The 16,154-nt window shown below is 41.9% G+C and overlaps 2 pseudogenes; both read right to left on the bottom strand.

The window, feature by feature from the left end:
* Nucleotides 1-5,158: 5,158 nt before the first annotated feature.
* On the bottom strand, nucleotides 5,159-7,714 carry LOC147621223 (uncharacterized; annotated as a pseudogene).
* A 955-nt stretch (nucleotides 7,715-8,669) lies between these two features.
* On the bottom strand, nucleotides 8,670-9,568 carry LOC147621222 (uncharacterized; annotated as a pseudogene).
* Between the last annotated feature and the right edge of the window lie 6,586 nt (nucleotides 9,569-16,154).

Here is a 16,154-nt window from a genome sequence, read left to right as displayed (position 1 = left end):
ACTCATCGCCGCTCGACTACAGTAGTCCTGATTTCTCATTTAACCCTACACCGCAGGGCATGAGTCCCCAGCAGTTATATGGTTTTCTCTCGTCCATGACTCCAGAGCAGAGAGCCATGGCTCAGAGTTATTGGGGTTCTGGAGCAGGGACATTTGCCTCACCATCTGGCTTCACGATGCCAGTTCCCACACCCGTAGGTACGACAGCAGCTCCCACACCTCATACCACACAGCCTTCCACTCCTCTTACAGCTCGATCTACCACCTCTTCACATAGACGTCGCTCACGTAGTAGGTCTTCAGGGGAAGGTTGTTGTGGTGGTAGTGCCACAGATGCTGTGACACCACCACCACGTGAGCGTCGTCCTTCGCTCTCATCTGTTGATAGCACACCCATAGGTTCACCTTCCACTCCCTGGGGTGCACATGACCATGACAACAGCAAGATATACACAATTAGGGATGGGGTACCAATAATGAATAGTGCAGGGAAGGCAATGAAGACACGAATTCGACAATTGTGCACTATACAGTTTCACAACTCTGTCATGACTAAATGGGGTCAGCAAGATAAGGAGAAGAAAAATTACATAAATACAAAGATAAAGCAAGAGTTTCAGCCATCTGACCCTATGAATGTCGTCTCTAATGAGTGGATACAGTATACAGCTCGCATTTTGATGGGGCATCGTAGGTCAGAGGCGAGGGATGCATTTAGAGAGGGGAAAGAGAAACCTGTTTGGCTAGATGACAGGGAGTGGGAAGCCATTTGTCAGGAGCTCACAGAGACACCAGAGAGGTTTCAACAACAAAGAGAGGCGGCAAGGGCAAGACTCCAAACAGTAGGGGCTTCTCATCTTGGGAGTGGTGGTTATTTACGAAACCATGCGCCATGAATTCGTAAGTATTTGTAGCAATTTTATTTATCTAAATGTATGTATGTGGGCTAAATGTTGATTTCTAAAAGTTGTAATTGTTAATCGTTTGTGTAGGAGTTGGCCATGAATCGCCCACCAAGTAGGCGAGAAGAGAAGTCCGCTCACAAACATGGCCTTGTGGCCTTATTTGAGATGCTTGAAGAAGAAGGAGAGAGCGTCAATTGGAAGGCATTACCATAATGTAAGATGAAACTATTGGTATATGATCAAAAGATTCTTGAGTATTAATGTTTAATTTAATTTCTTGTTTATCTGAAAAATAAAAAACGAGCACGGTTGTCTTTTGTGCTCAATTTTAGACAGAATGGTGCTGTCTGTTTACTGTTGTTGAGTCCTTTTCATTGCAGGCAGCCAAGCAACACCATTCTGTCTTAAAAAAAATTCTGCTATAGCGTCGGTATATTCCCCGGTATAGATACCAGTATAGACGGCGGTATAGTTGCCGGTATATGTGCCGGTATACATGCCGGTATATGTCGTCGGTATAGGCGTCGGTGTAACGTCAGTATAGACATTGGTATAGACCTCGGTACACGTGCCGATATACATGCCGGTATATGTCGTCGGTATAGGCACCGGTGTAACGTCAGTATAGACATTGGTATAGACCTCGGTACACGTGCCGGTACAGATGCCGGTATAGACGCCGGTATGCCTGTCGGTATAGGCACCGGTTTAACGTCGGTATAGACACCGATATAGGCGCCAGTATTGTTCCCCGATGCTTATACCGACGTCGTCGTTCCGGCGCAGATACCGGCGTTTATACCGATGACGGGGCTTTTTTAGACCCCGTTCAATGACGTCGGTATAAGCGCCGGTATTAGGCTATCATGTAGTAGTAATTACCACATTTTTGAAAAGATAAATGAAATGATGTAAGGAGCTTGGCTGACTAGTGATGGGATGAAACATTTGAACCTCGTTCCAATCCTTGCAATTAAGTTTTTCAATCAGGATTCTTTGCATGTACAAGAAAGTCTTTTGCCTATTTCAAAAAAACACAAAATGAAAAAATAACTTTAGATGAAATAAAATAAGTAGATTTAAAAAGAAGAATTAGCAACGTACTGTTCTAATTCCTTTGCTATTTCATCGAGTGTCAAAGAACCTCCTTTCACTCGTACCAAGATGTCCATTTGACAAATTCATCTTCTATACCATTAAAAGCACTCTGTCTAACCTACATGTTTTGGGTGAGCTTTAAAACACTCACATATCTCCAAATATGTGACCGGCATAACGTTGGATCAACAATGTCCTTGCGCGATCCCTTTGGCACAACCGGTAAGATTTGCCTGAAGTCACCAACAAAGAGCATAACGTTGCATCAACAATGTCCTTGTGCAATCCCTTTTCCATCGAACACTATATTACTTTGCATAATGTCCTTCAATGTCTAAAACTCAGAAATCACCACTCTTTTCGCGACGGAAATTAACGCACAAACTGAAAGGAGATGTGCAAAAAATAGAGAGAGAAGGGGGAGATGGAGAGGACACAGTATTGGGTCCCAATTACCCTCTGTAGGGCCCCCACCACGGATGGTGTATTTGCTTTATTAGAATGATGTAAATCTGAAAACAAATACAGAAAACTTGACCTTTCTTGGCTGGAAAATCCTGCCCTTGACCTGAATCCTTCACCCCTTTGCGTTAGCAAGCCCTCGGCTATCTTGGCCCCTTGGTTTGCTTGAGCACTTGGTGAAAAATGAGATGAATGATGGGATTGTGGACCTCTACTATTTATACTACCCTTCAGGGGGGGAGTTGGCCAGCATAAGAGCAGGCGGCCAGCAGCATATTCCCACGACTAAGTAAAATCAGCATAAGAAAATCCTAATAAATGCTGCGTAAATTCCCTAGCAAGATGGGGAGGCTGGCGCTTGCTTCTAGAAGGCTGGGCATAGCCTTTGCCCACAATCCATGGGTTGGGCAGCCTGTATGGGCTGCCCCATACTTGCCCTACAACCCTATGAAGGCTGTAACCTCCTGAAAATGGCCTTATTCTTGCCTTAGGGCTGTCCCACAACCCTTTCATGGCTGGTGGGTCCAGCCTAGGCCTTACTGGCCCACATGGGGATGGTTTCACACCATTCCCATGCCCATACTAAGCTCTGGGGTAGCCCTATGGGCTGGCCCCTTGTCTTAAACATACTCTACTCAGTGATCTGGCATCCGATACCATTCCTGATACACATAACCACTGACATCATTCTAGAGGGAGACACACAGCGCAGACTGGCACTGTTTCATGTGTAGAGGACAATGCACATCTGACCTTGGACTCATGTGCAAGACAATGCACACCTGACCTTGGACGGCTGAGATGGATCCCTAGCTGACTCGTCCCGGACTGGGCTCACATGGGACTAGTTCACCATCCGAGGTGTCCTGCACCTTCTGTACAGAAATGTCTACGTGGCATCCAAGTGCAGGATGCACCTGACATCCCCTTCTGCTTAACTTGACGAAAGCTGCATAGCCTCCAGATAATCCATCAATAACGCCAGATAGTCTTTGAAAAATTCTTTGTCAAGCCATACCGCTTCATGAGTTCCTCGGTCCTGAAACTTCGTGAGGAACTGGTGTAGTCTTCGGCCTCTGAGCCATGCTTGAAACGATGCAGAAGGATCTGTTCTAGAACCATTACTTCTGCTTCATCCACAATGTCTGGTTCTGCTTCGTCTTTGACCTCTGAAGGGGGTGGACCTGCATATGGCTTTAACCAATTGACATGAAATACATCGTGCATAGTACAACTTGGAGGTAGCTTTAATTGCATAGACACCTCATTAATCTTTTTCCGGATGGGAAATGGTCCGAAGCTCCTGAAAGACAACTTTGGGCATCGCTTGCTCACCTGCTTCAATCTTTGCTTCATAATCTGAAGATACACCCAATCTCCTTCCGAAAATGTCATATCCCTTCGGCGGTCTTTATTGGCCTGTCGAGTGTAGGCCTCTTGTGCTTTAGCCAATCTGTCTTTTACTGACTCTAGGATCTCCTGGTAAGACTCCGTCACTCTGTTTGCCTCCGATACTGAAGACGAAGTCCTAGTTCACAATGACCGGAAAGGTCTTCCAACAAACGCTGCCTCATATGGAGTCCTGCCAATAGCTGAAGAAAAAGAGTCATTCAAAATAGCTTGAACTAAAGGCAAAAATGATTCCCACTTACCTTGCTGATCGTGGACATAACACTTCAGCACATCAAAGGCCAACTGGTTGTATATCTCTGTCTGGCCATCTGTCTGTGGGTAGAAAACGCGACACTAGAGAGCGGGAACGCTCCTCCAGAGCCAAGATCCGTGCCTTCTGCTCATCCAACTTGGCTGTCTATTCTGCGAGTGCTCGCATCATCTGCTGGAACATGTCTGTGACACTCAAGTCGGGTGCCCTAGCTGGGCTGCTTGGTGCACTCTGGTCCCACGGTTCTGGTTCTCTCTCGTCGTCGAAGCTCGCCATAGCAAGAAAATGCAATTCCTTTCCGGAACGCAATCTGACCATCCACTATCTGTGTGGGAGACTTTCGGAGGCTTCCGAAGGCTAAAAACCAACCGTCCTTCGAGGGACAGGAGTCACTCCGAAAGGGGTAGTCCATCGGCATCTAAAAACCAACCACACAAGCGAGAAAAATTATCTGGTTTTCTTTGCTGAATCTTTATCCTTGAATTAGGCTCTGATACCACTGTGCGGAAGCTTTGGAGAAGGATCGGTACTTCAAAACTCAGAAATCAGCACTCTTTTCGCGAGATGAAAATTAACGCACAAACTGAAACGAGATGTGCAGAAAATAGAGAGAGAAGGGGGAGATGGAGAGGACACAGTATTGGGTCCCAATTACCCTCTGTAGGGCCCCCACCACGGTGTATTTGCTTTATTAGAATGATGTAAATCTGAAAACAAATACAGAAAACTTGACCTTTCTTGGCTGGAAAATCCTGCCCTTGACCTGAATCCTTCACCCCTTTGTGTTAGCAAGCCCTTGGCTGTCTTGGCCCCTTGGTTTGCTTGAGCACTTAGTGAAAAATGAGATGAATGATGGGATTGTGGACCTCTACTATTTATACTACCCTTCAGGGGGGGGAATCGGCCAGCACAAGAGCAGGTGGCCAGCAGCATTTTCCCACGACTGAGCAAAATATGCATAAAATGCTCCAAAAATCCTAATAAATGCTGTGTAAATTTCCTAGCAAGCTGGGGAGGCTGGCGCTTACTTCTAGAAGGCGGACAATTCTCTTTTCATTGTGGCATTATTGCCTTTATACTCGGCACGAAACCAATCCACCTTCAAAACCACCTGTCAAAATACACGAATCAAAACTTTAGAATTATGTATAGCTTCAAGAAATCTACATGTCATTGTTGCATGAAGAGAGATGTCATTTACTTGCTTGAAGATATGATACGATACTTCATAAATGCTGACTATGGTTCCCACGTAACCAAGTTCACTATCGATAAGATTTGTGTCTCTTGAACTTGCACGTGATAATTGCTTGAAAGAGGCAACAACGCAAGAATACATGTTGGTATACATTCGAGCCTAGACCAATAAATAAATTATTTAAAAAAAATGAGATTCATTTGTTTAGTTCAGAGTTTTCAAAACCCAACAAGTTACCTGTCTTTCACACCCAATCATAAACTCTCTTTGTTCCGTTGAGATTGGCTCATGATCACTAACCGCCCGTTGCATACGGGTGTATAACCAATCCATGAAAGTAGGTATGTCCCCATCATTATTTATATTAGTTTGACGTCTGGATCTCCTCTTTTTACATATGCCAACTCGTTTGCTTGGAAGTTCCTTCTCGTACTCATCAACGAATTGTTGCATGCATTCGCTATTATAGACAATGAAAGTAGAAATATCCAATTTATCTTGGACCTTAAGTCGAAAAGGGACTCCCTTACCGGACAATACCTCGTCTGACATGGTAGAAGACGACTCATTTGTCCATACGCGTGGAGCTTCAGAATCGGTTTTCTCAAGGTATTCACAAACGTAATACATGCATTCTTCAAGCATCCATCCCTCTGCTATAGAACCCTCTGGTTTTGCTTTTTGACGTACATAACCTTTCAATACTCCCATAAATCTCTCAACCCAAAACATCCATCGAGTGCTCACAACACCAACGAGCTCTATCTCGTCCACTATATGGATTAGAAGATGAACCTGGATATCAAAAAAGGAGGTTGGAAATTCCTTTTCCATTTAAACAAAGAAGCTCTATACATTCACGCTTCTTTTGTGGAATTGACCCTTTGGCAATCTCTTTAGATGTAATCCATCTATCAGTAAAAGAAAGAAGATATTAGAGATATTTTTGTGAATTAAGAAGATATCAAATAAAGTTTTATACTAAAAATTAATGACCGATAAATACCTTGCAAGCGATCCAAGGCGATATATTACATCTCGGACTCCTCTTGTAGTACATCCATCAATAACAAGGGGTAGAACATGCTGCATACATGATTAATCCGATCAACAAAACATGCATGAAAATAAATACTTACAAAGATCTGGATAGATTTACCTTCACAAAATTGTGCCAATCATGTGTTTTTAAACCAGATAAGCTCTTGTCATCTAGAGTGAACATGTTTCGACAAGATGCTCCATATCGTGTAGGCGTACGAATCGACTGAATCTTCCTGTTGATAGTCTCCAGCTCTTCTGTCTTGAGCACCCATGGGGCAGGCTTGTAGGTTGTCTCACGTCGAGTTTCATCATAAAGTGGCCATAGATTGGGCTTTGAGTTTTGATTCTTTAAGTCATTTCTTGTTGCCGCTGTGTCTTTCAAGCCAACGAGGTGTTGCCATAACGAATGACCAACGTTCTTGAATATGTGCATAGGATCAAGAAGATGACATATCCTCAAATCCTTCCAATATTCCAAAGTATACCATATCGAAGGACTTTGAGCTAAAGCACATTTTACTCTCGCTCGCTTCTTTACAACATCATCATCATCGCCGCTTATGATCTCCGACTCCGAATCGATAGCGGGTCCAACAGTCCACTTTAGATCCCAATCCTTCGGTGTCATTGGTATTGGACATCTCCCTTCTTCTACCTTTCCATTAAAATGTATGGCTTGCCTTTTGTCTCGTAGTCTTCAGATAAAAATCTTCTATGTCGAAGATATATATTTTTGTTGAGGTTTTTGCTATAAGTCAATCTCAACCAATCACCACAAATTGGACAAGCTTTATAACCCTTGATACATATCTCTGCATGGAAAACATAACAAAGATGATTAGCGCAATGAACATCGTACAAACGTATGAGACAATATATATATTTAAACCATTTACCTGAGCAAAAACCATATCCTGGAAAGTCGTGGATAGTCCATGCTAAAATTCCACGAACAATGAACTGTCTTTGACCGATGCTTTTGGACATATCCATGACATCAATCCCTCTCCACAAATCTTGAAGATCGTCGATGAGAGGGGCCAAATAAACATTCAGATCTTTAACTTATTGTTTTCTCGGAATTAAGAGTGAGAGCATTAAATGCTCTTTCTTAATGCTGAGATACGGGGGTAGATTATAGTTAATAACTACCACTGGCCATGTAGACCATTTACTTGATCTCATTGAAAATGGATTCACGCCATCTAATGCTACACCCATCTTTAAATTGCGTGGTTCTTTTGCAAAATCTAGCCATCGCAAATCAATATGCTCAAATGCAGGACTATTTGATGGAATTCGCATTACTCCATCTTTGCTCTTGTGCTCCGCTCCCCATGTCATAAGCTTAGCTAATTTGGAACTTTGGAACATATGTTTTATACGTGGAGCCAGGGGAAAATGTCTCAATACCTTTCTAGGGACCTTACCTTTCTCCTCTTTATAACGAGGCGTTTGACATGTTGGACACGTCACACCGTCCTCGTACTGACCTCTATATAAAATACAATCGTTGGGACATGCATGTATAGAAGAATAGTCAACTACTTATCATCTTCTTCACCTCATCATGTGATGCAGGAAGGAAATTGCTTGTCAGCACAAGAACTTCTGATCAATAAGAAGTTCTGCAAGTTCATTAAAAATATGATCAATAAGAAGCAACCATGTTTAGAATGTAACAAAAAAATATGTTAGATTGTTACATACTTTAAAAGTGCTGAAATGGATAGATTACTCCATCCAAAACGGTTTTGAAGATTAAGAATAAGTAAGCTTGCACTGAGTCGTGTCAGTTGGCTTCCTGACTAGATACGCTTTAGAGCTTCTTCTTGAAGATACTTCTCGTTGTTATTAGGAATATCGCTCGCACTATTATTTTGATACCAATCCTCAATAAAATCAGACATGCCATCGTCGTTATCAAAGATATCATCACGCCCATTAAAGTCCTGAGAATATTGTTTCTTTAGTCTTGCATACGCATTAGGATCCTCATGCACTCTTTTGACATGTGAGATACGTCATGTGAACGTTGATTTGTGATATTGTCGATGTCATAATCCGGAATCTACATATTTGAAGGCAAAGAAGATTGTATCAATAGCATGCTTCTATATAAAGGAAAAGAGAGATGTGCATGGAATTCAATAATTATCACAAATACAAAATAGTTAGAGATAATAAAAGATGATTATCAAATTAAATTAGAGACAATAGAGAACGTGGTGCAAATTAAAGTGTAGAATTAGGGTACAAGAGGTCAAAATAACATTAGGAATTGTATACAATGAAGCTCTCAACCCTCATCTGTTAAGGGTGCTCGTGGAGGTCTACGCCATCCATAATTGATCAACAATTCATCACCAGCACGTAATGATCTAATAGCATTGACAACTATGTATTTTTCTACATCCCTACTCATATGTCCTGGTTCATGACTATTCTCACACTCCACAAACATGCAATTGGTTCTTGAACTCATCCCTCGACTACTATTGATTAAACCTGCTATGTTTCCTTGAGAGTAAGGTCTTCCGTCAACATAGAGTCTTTGTCCTTCTGCATGTGTAATCCCTCTATCAGAAAGAGAGACTGCATTGAGACATAACCCATAAGTACTCATGCTCTGAATGTAGCAAGTAAGCTAATGCCATGGACCCCATCTATATATAGGTCCACAAAAAGACATAAGGGTGATCTCTGAACGAGGGGGCACATGCAAATCCTGTGCAATAAAGAGGCCTCGTCTTGCTCCACTAATGGGTAGACGGAGCAATCATGTAGTGATTGCCCCAGAAGCTAAAAACCACTCCATCTAAAGGAAGTGATCCTCTCTGCCATCCTCCGTATCGTCTTCGATCATATGTCTGTACTAGAGAATGCAAACGAGTAGGCAACGAATGATCTCCACCCGTCTCAGCCTCCAAAGCAGGAGGTAGAGGATGTCGAGAAACCTTGAGCTGCAACACTGACAAAGGACCTGTCCGCGCCGTGTGTGAGGGACATGTGCACCACTGATAGTGAAGTCATCCTCGTCATCAAGTGAATATACCTACATATATAATATGGTTGCATTATATATGAGCCTTTAATTTATAAAATAACCAATAATAAAACTAAGGGAGAACAGTCACATACCAGAGGTCGATGTCGCTCCTCAAGTGGTGGTGCTCGCTCAAAAGTACCATGAGTCATCTCATGTGAAAAGCACTCCCATCGTGGCCTCCGATATGTGCCACAACGAGCGCACTAGCATATAATAGACTCATCGTAGTAGAAATCATCATAAACGGGTTCATGTGTAGTATTGGAACTCTGTGCACCCCAACCACCACCAGTAGGAGGTGGCGGTGTACCCTCTGATTGGTCCGAATTTGATTTTCAAGTACCATAAAAACATGAGTCATTTATCAAATGATCGAAGTTAAAAAATCAATAAAAGAATCAAAACATTGAAATCTAACAAGTTCTATGGTATATTCTAATGCTTATTGTGATATGAAAAATAAACAGACGCTACTGTATGGTGGAGACAAACAAGAGGAGGGCTAATATGTGCATGGAGACATGGCAATACTTCCGCAAGGAGAGACGCTATATTAGAATTAATATGAACTTTGCTAGATTGATTCTAACTATTCTCTAATGATCTATGTTATTTTGTTTAATCAAATTTAAATAGACGGCAGCACGAAAGAGACTGCAAGCTGGTCACACATCTAGACTAGGCCGGATGGGACGAGATGGATTTGTGGCCACATTTGTGAGTATAGACCGTTCAAATTTTAACTTTCAAAGGTAATATTATTGAATGAAGAAATCAATAAGTCTTTGGTTCTGTCTTGATGCAGACCAAAGACTATGGTCGTGCACCTACGGCGCAGGAGATGGAGTACGCCACATACTACGGCTATCGCGCTTTGTAGGCGACACTTGCTGATAGGCCAAATCCACTTGTGGGTATCACTGTATTGTTTTGTAGTTTATTTTCATGTTAACTGTAATATATTCTTATTTGATTTCACTAACTAATGCAAGAGCAATATGGCAAGGACGACATGACAGAGGTGGCTCGACAGGAGGCCGAGGGGTGATGCCGAGAGGCTGAGAGGAGTGGCGGCGTGATCACGGGTGGGGGCACAGGTGGTGGCGCTAGTGATGGTGGTGTTGCGGGTGGGGGCATGGGTGGTGGCAGTGGTGATGGTGATGGTGTTCACGAGTCCGATACTAGCGACTCGTATAGTGATGGCTCATGTAGTGATCATACTTAGGGATCTGTTTTGTATATGTGAGGATTGATCACCACACACTCATCTAGACACATGTACATATATTTGTTGATGATATATATTGACGTATGTTCGTTGCATCACTGAATTTGTCTATTGTCAAACAATTAATTATTTGTCGGTAAGTTAATTAGCCTAAGTATCTGCGAGAACGTTATTTATTTATCTTTACGTTAAAAAAAAATAAACCCTAAACAAGGAAAGATGCGAGGCCATGTTGTAACACATCAAAAGAAGCAAAAGATTGGCAAGCATCAACAATTTCTCAAAAGCTCTTGGAAAGCTTGATAGAGACAAATCAGAATCTTTATCGCAGTTCCAGTGACTGTTTTTCTATGTTAGGCTCTAATATTAACAAGCTTTTGATTTTCATAATTTTTGCAGAGGTCCCAGATTCTACGCTACGTATCAACTCAAGCTAGCTTTCAAGCTTAAATATCCAAACTATGAAGTTTCAGAGCACGTGATTTCAAAGTATCAAGCTCAACATAAGCTATTACGATTACAATACCATGTACCATGTACCAATTTATGTACCATGTACCATGTACCATGTACCAATTTATGTACCATGTACCAATTGCAAGTACGAGGTTCCAACATGATACCAAATCAAGTACCAAGTACCAAATCTAACCCTCTCTCCTTGTTGATACCCACGGGCTTCAAGCTCTACCTTGCTGTCGGCTATCACCTGGCAGCTACAGCTATGGAGTTTAATGGCCCTCCTTATATACAGGAAAGCATGCATGCAAGCCAACCAGCCAAACAGTCGTGTGGAGAGGAAAAATGTGACAGGGAAAAAGTGTGTGCATGTGGTACAATGGGCAGTGCCCCAGGATTGTAACTCTAACAAGAAATAGTACTACACTTGAGTCTAGAAGGGCTTCATTTGAACAGGCAACAGACTCTGCTCATGGTAGGCTACCTTCAAAATTTCCAAGGGGGTCCCTCCCCTCACAAGCTCCTAATAAAACGAAGAGAGAGAGTGTGCACTGTGCGTGTGTGTATGATATATATATATATATATATATATATATATATATATATATATTTCAATTTCAAAAATTAACAATAAAAGAGAGCTAGATAGCGTTGTTTACCATAATTCATGTTCGTTTATGCCCGGTCTGACTAATCTCCGCAAAAACAATGACAGCACCGAGTACAATCACAATTGCAAGGAAGCAAGCGGCAAAGAGAGAGAGCAATACTAGATAGAGCTAGAGAAAGAGAGAGAGAGGCGCTTATAAGAGTATGTATATATATATTCCCATCGATATAAATCTATTTTTTTCTGTTGCGCGGGCATTGCATAAGCGACGAATGGCTTATGCGACGAAATTGTCGTCACTTAAGTGACCTTTTCGTTGCTTATGCCACGGCTTAGAAATTTTTTTAAAAATTGATGCTTATGCAATGTAAAGAGTCGCTACAATATTTGCTAATAGCGTCGTATAAATGACGTACCGCAGCAATGCAGTAGCGACTCTAAATAGCATCGCGTAAGCGACGAAAAGAGTCAGGGTCGCTGTGCACCCAATGGCTAGTAGTGTAAGTATTATGTTACATTCATTGATGATCCACACTAGGAAAGTGTGGGTTTACTTCATGAAGAAGAAAAGTGAGGTGTTTTCTCACTTTTAGAGATTTAAAGTCTTGGTCGAGAAGAAAAAAGCCATGCAAATAAAATGCCTGAGATCAGATGGTGGGTGAGAATATTTCTCCAATGAGTTCAGTGATTTCCTAAGAAAGCAAGGAATCAAGAGACAGTTTACACGCAAAATAGAATGGTGGACCTAAAAGAAAAAATAGGCACATTGCACAAGTGGCACGTGCCTTGATGGTGGCTGAAAAGAATATGCCACATTATTTTTGGATAGAACCAGACGTAGCAAGTACTATGTACATTGTGAATAGGACACCCACTACAATTGTTCATGGTCTCTTCATGGTATGATTCCTGAAACAAAGTTATAGGCATAAGATTGCATGTGTCTCACTTGAAAGTGTTTGGGTGTATTGAATATATGCATGCTCCTAATAAAGTAAGAACAAAGTTATTTCCAAAGGTAGAGAAATGCATCTTTATTGGTAATGCTATGGATCAGAAAGGTTATAGATGTTATAATCCTACCACTTGTGAGATACGAGTAAGCAGAGATGTTGTCTTTAACGAGATGAGTAGCTGTATGCACTAATAGTGAAGGAAAAAGAAGATGTACATGTAAGAAGCTGATGATACTGCACTAGATATAGATAGGTGCTTAGTGAACCTAGAGAGTCCTTTAGAAGTGGATCCAATGTTACTCCATGGTCAGGCAAGTTGAGGAAAGGTGTATGTACACATGTATCATACAAAGGGAAGGAAAGGGTAGATCAACATTTTATGCCTGATCTATCATGCCTGATCTATCAGTAGGTCACTCATATGTGGATGGTGACTCTAGCGGCTCTGAGCACAGCCTTGATGAGGAGCTTGGCCTTCTGTTAGTGTGGTTACTCTTGGTGTAAGGAGAACCAGGGCTATTTTAAGGACAACTGGTAGTGATCTAGGTCTATGCAGGTCTATGAGGGTTAGGTACCCTAATGACAGGTTAAGATATGATAGATATAGAGCCCATCATTATGCTTACATGGCTAAAGAAATACAAGAGTTGGAGCCCACTTGTTTTGAGCAAACACTTAGAAATAAGAAATGGGAAGATTCCATAAATGAGGAGATGGCAGCATTGGATGCAAATGCAACATGGGAGTTAGTGCCTTTACCTAAGGAAAAGAAGGCCAACTGGATGTAAGTGGGTGTATAAAGTCAAGCATAACATTGATGGTTCAGTGAGTTGGTATAAGGCAAGATTGCTTGCCTAGAGCTATGCTCAAACTTATGGAATTGACTAATGGGGGGAGACATTTAGTCCGGTTGTAAGAATGGCAATTATGAGAGCTGTCATTGATATGTTTGCAACAAATGGTTGGTCTTTACATCATATGGATGTAAAGAATTCCTTCTTGCATGGCTACATAGATGCTGATTGGACTCGTAGCATTGTAGACAGGAGATCTACCTAGTGGTTTTATGTTTTCATTTGGAAGTGCTGCTATGAGTTGGAGTAACACGAAGCAACCACAACAGTTTCCTTGTCGAGTATGGAGGCAAAGTACAGGGGTACTGCTATGGCAGCTTATAAGGCAACTTGGTTTCGGACGCTACTTGGTGATATGGGTGAGGCTGTGGATAGGGTAGTTCTAATTTATTGTGACAACATGAGTTGCATACAGTTGGCTAGTAACCCAATATACCATGCTAGAAGAAATAAGCACATTGAGGTGCACTATCACTTTGTGAGGGAGAAGGTTCTATAGCAGGTGCTGTAGATCTAGTATATGTCAGCATAGCAGGTTCTATAGCAAGTGCTGTAGATCTAGTATATGTCAGCATAAAGGATCGGACGGCTAACATCTTCATGAAGGCATTCAGCACAGAGAAGCTCCACAAGTTTAGGATCTTACATGGAGTGTAGTGTGTGGAGATGATCTCAAGGGGGAGTGTTAGATATTGAGCTCAACTAGTGCTATGGGCAGACATTGATGACCCACCTCGGTGATAGCTTCCACACTTATGCCACTGGCATGGTTGGTGAGATTATGGTTGATATACGATGAATGGATGACAGTCTATGTGATAGCCACTTTGAAGTACTAGAGTTATAACATACTTATAGTGCCAGCTCATATAGTTGGGTTCACATTATAGACCGACCATTGTATGTTATTGTAGGAGAGTACTTTCCCTTTATGTATGTACTCTTATCCTTTAGTTATATAGTTGTAGAGAAGAGAAGAGGATGGAAGAAAATTCAGCCATCCATCTCTCTCTCATGTCTTGCACTCTCTTGTATGTGTATGTGCTTTTGCAAGGAACTCAAGCTCTCCCTCTCCCCCACATTCTCTTTATGGTATCAAAGTTGGGCTAATAGTGGTATCAGAGCTTTGCAACTTGTTGTCATGCAGGTGATGGATTAGCTGGGCATGCTTTCGTCCATTCCCACATGATAGGCATGATGGCTGACCTGACACTTTTCTACCCATTCCATCTAGTGCTACTTCTGCCACCCTGACTGGCGCCTCTACTCTGCACGTTACTACCCATTGCCCATTTTCACTGGCTAACCCAACACCACTAGTGTGAGGAGATCCACTGAGCCGTCTAGGCCACATGCGATGTGGCGCATAGTGGACAGAGTTCATGCCTTACATGGCACACGACTAGATTCTGTGTTTTTTTGGGGACATTCCATCCGCCGAAAAGTTCATCTTCTATAGTCATCTGTGTCACCTCAATGCCCTTTCCATTCCAATGGCATGCCATTTTGTGCCCTCATAATCCAGCCATTCGAGTCGCCCCGCCGTCCATCTCCATCATTGCTCTGACCGGCCCATCTATCTCCTTCGTGCTCAGCCTATCGAATTTGTGCTTCGTCTGTGCTATCCTGATGCCTCCACATGTGGGTCCCATCACTCCCACATTTGGGTCCCATAGCAGGGTCCTTTCTCTAGGACTGATGCATCCTTGAATGTGCCTTATTGACTAGGCTCTCTCTCGCTATCTACTATTGGTGCACATGGAGGTTCTTAGCGAATCTTGTAGCTTCTTTGAGAATAGTGATACTATGGTATTAAGCTATTAAAAAGGGGGGGTTTTGCTTCAACTTTGAGCCTCTGCACATTTTCGTGAGTACATTCACTACACCCTACACTTTATCATTTTTTAAATCATACCTGTAGGTGCTTATTACAGTGAGCCACTTTGCAGCTTTTGGGTGCATTCTCAGTGGACACTACCTATAGGGTTTTGTTGGACAATAAAAATTGGGACTTTTTAACGATTTGTGCTTAATTCCACAATTGATGCTACAAGGTACACATAATCTTTGGGGCTTTTCTGATTTATGTGCAATTTGTTAGCATCAAAGAGGTTGATAGGTGATGAGAAAGCTCATGATTGATGCATATCAGAGAGATAAAGCAAAAGATTAAACTAATCATAAAAGGATTAAATAATTAGGGCTAATAAGATAAAAAATGTGATCAATATTTAGCTTCCATTAGCATGTTCCCCTTTATAGGCAAGATACAAGAGTGATTAGATCATGCTATTCACTCTTGTATCTCCACAATTCTTTCCATGATTCTAGCCTCCACATGTCCTAGATTCTAGCTTCCATAGCAAAAAAAGAAGTCTCCTTTAAATGCTCTTGGTTCCTAGTACACCTCATGGATTCTTTAACCTTTATTGGCACAATTTACATCTACTACGAGTCTTTTAACCTTTGAATAAATGACCTAGGATTAATTATTTTACATTCATAAATCCCATGTATATCAATTTGTCCAATAATCCCCCCTTCAAATTAATGACGTTAACCCCTAGTAATAGCCCATAAGATGCTTCATGACTTGTCCACCATTGTGACAACGTACATAACACCAAC

This window comes from Cibotium barometz, chromosome 30, assembly GCF_041138505.1.
Source record: "Cibotium barometz isolate CiBa-2024 chromosome 30, ASM4113850v1, whole genome shotgun sequence".
Lineage (NCBI taxonomy): Eukaryota > Viridiplantae > Streptophyta > Polypodiopsida > Cyatheales > Cibotiaceae > Cibotium > Cibotium barometz.
Note: the sequence above shows the minus strand (reverse complement) of the source record. Positions and strands in the feature narration are given on the sequence as shown.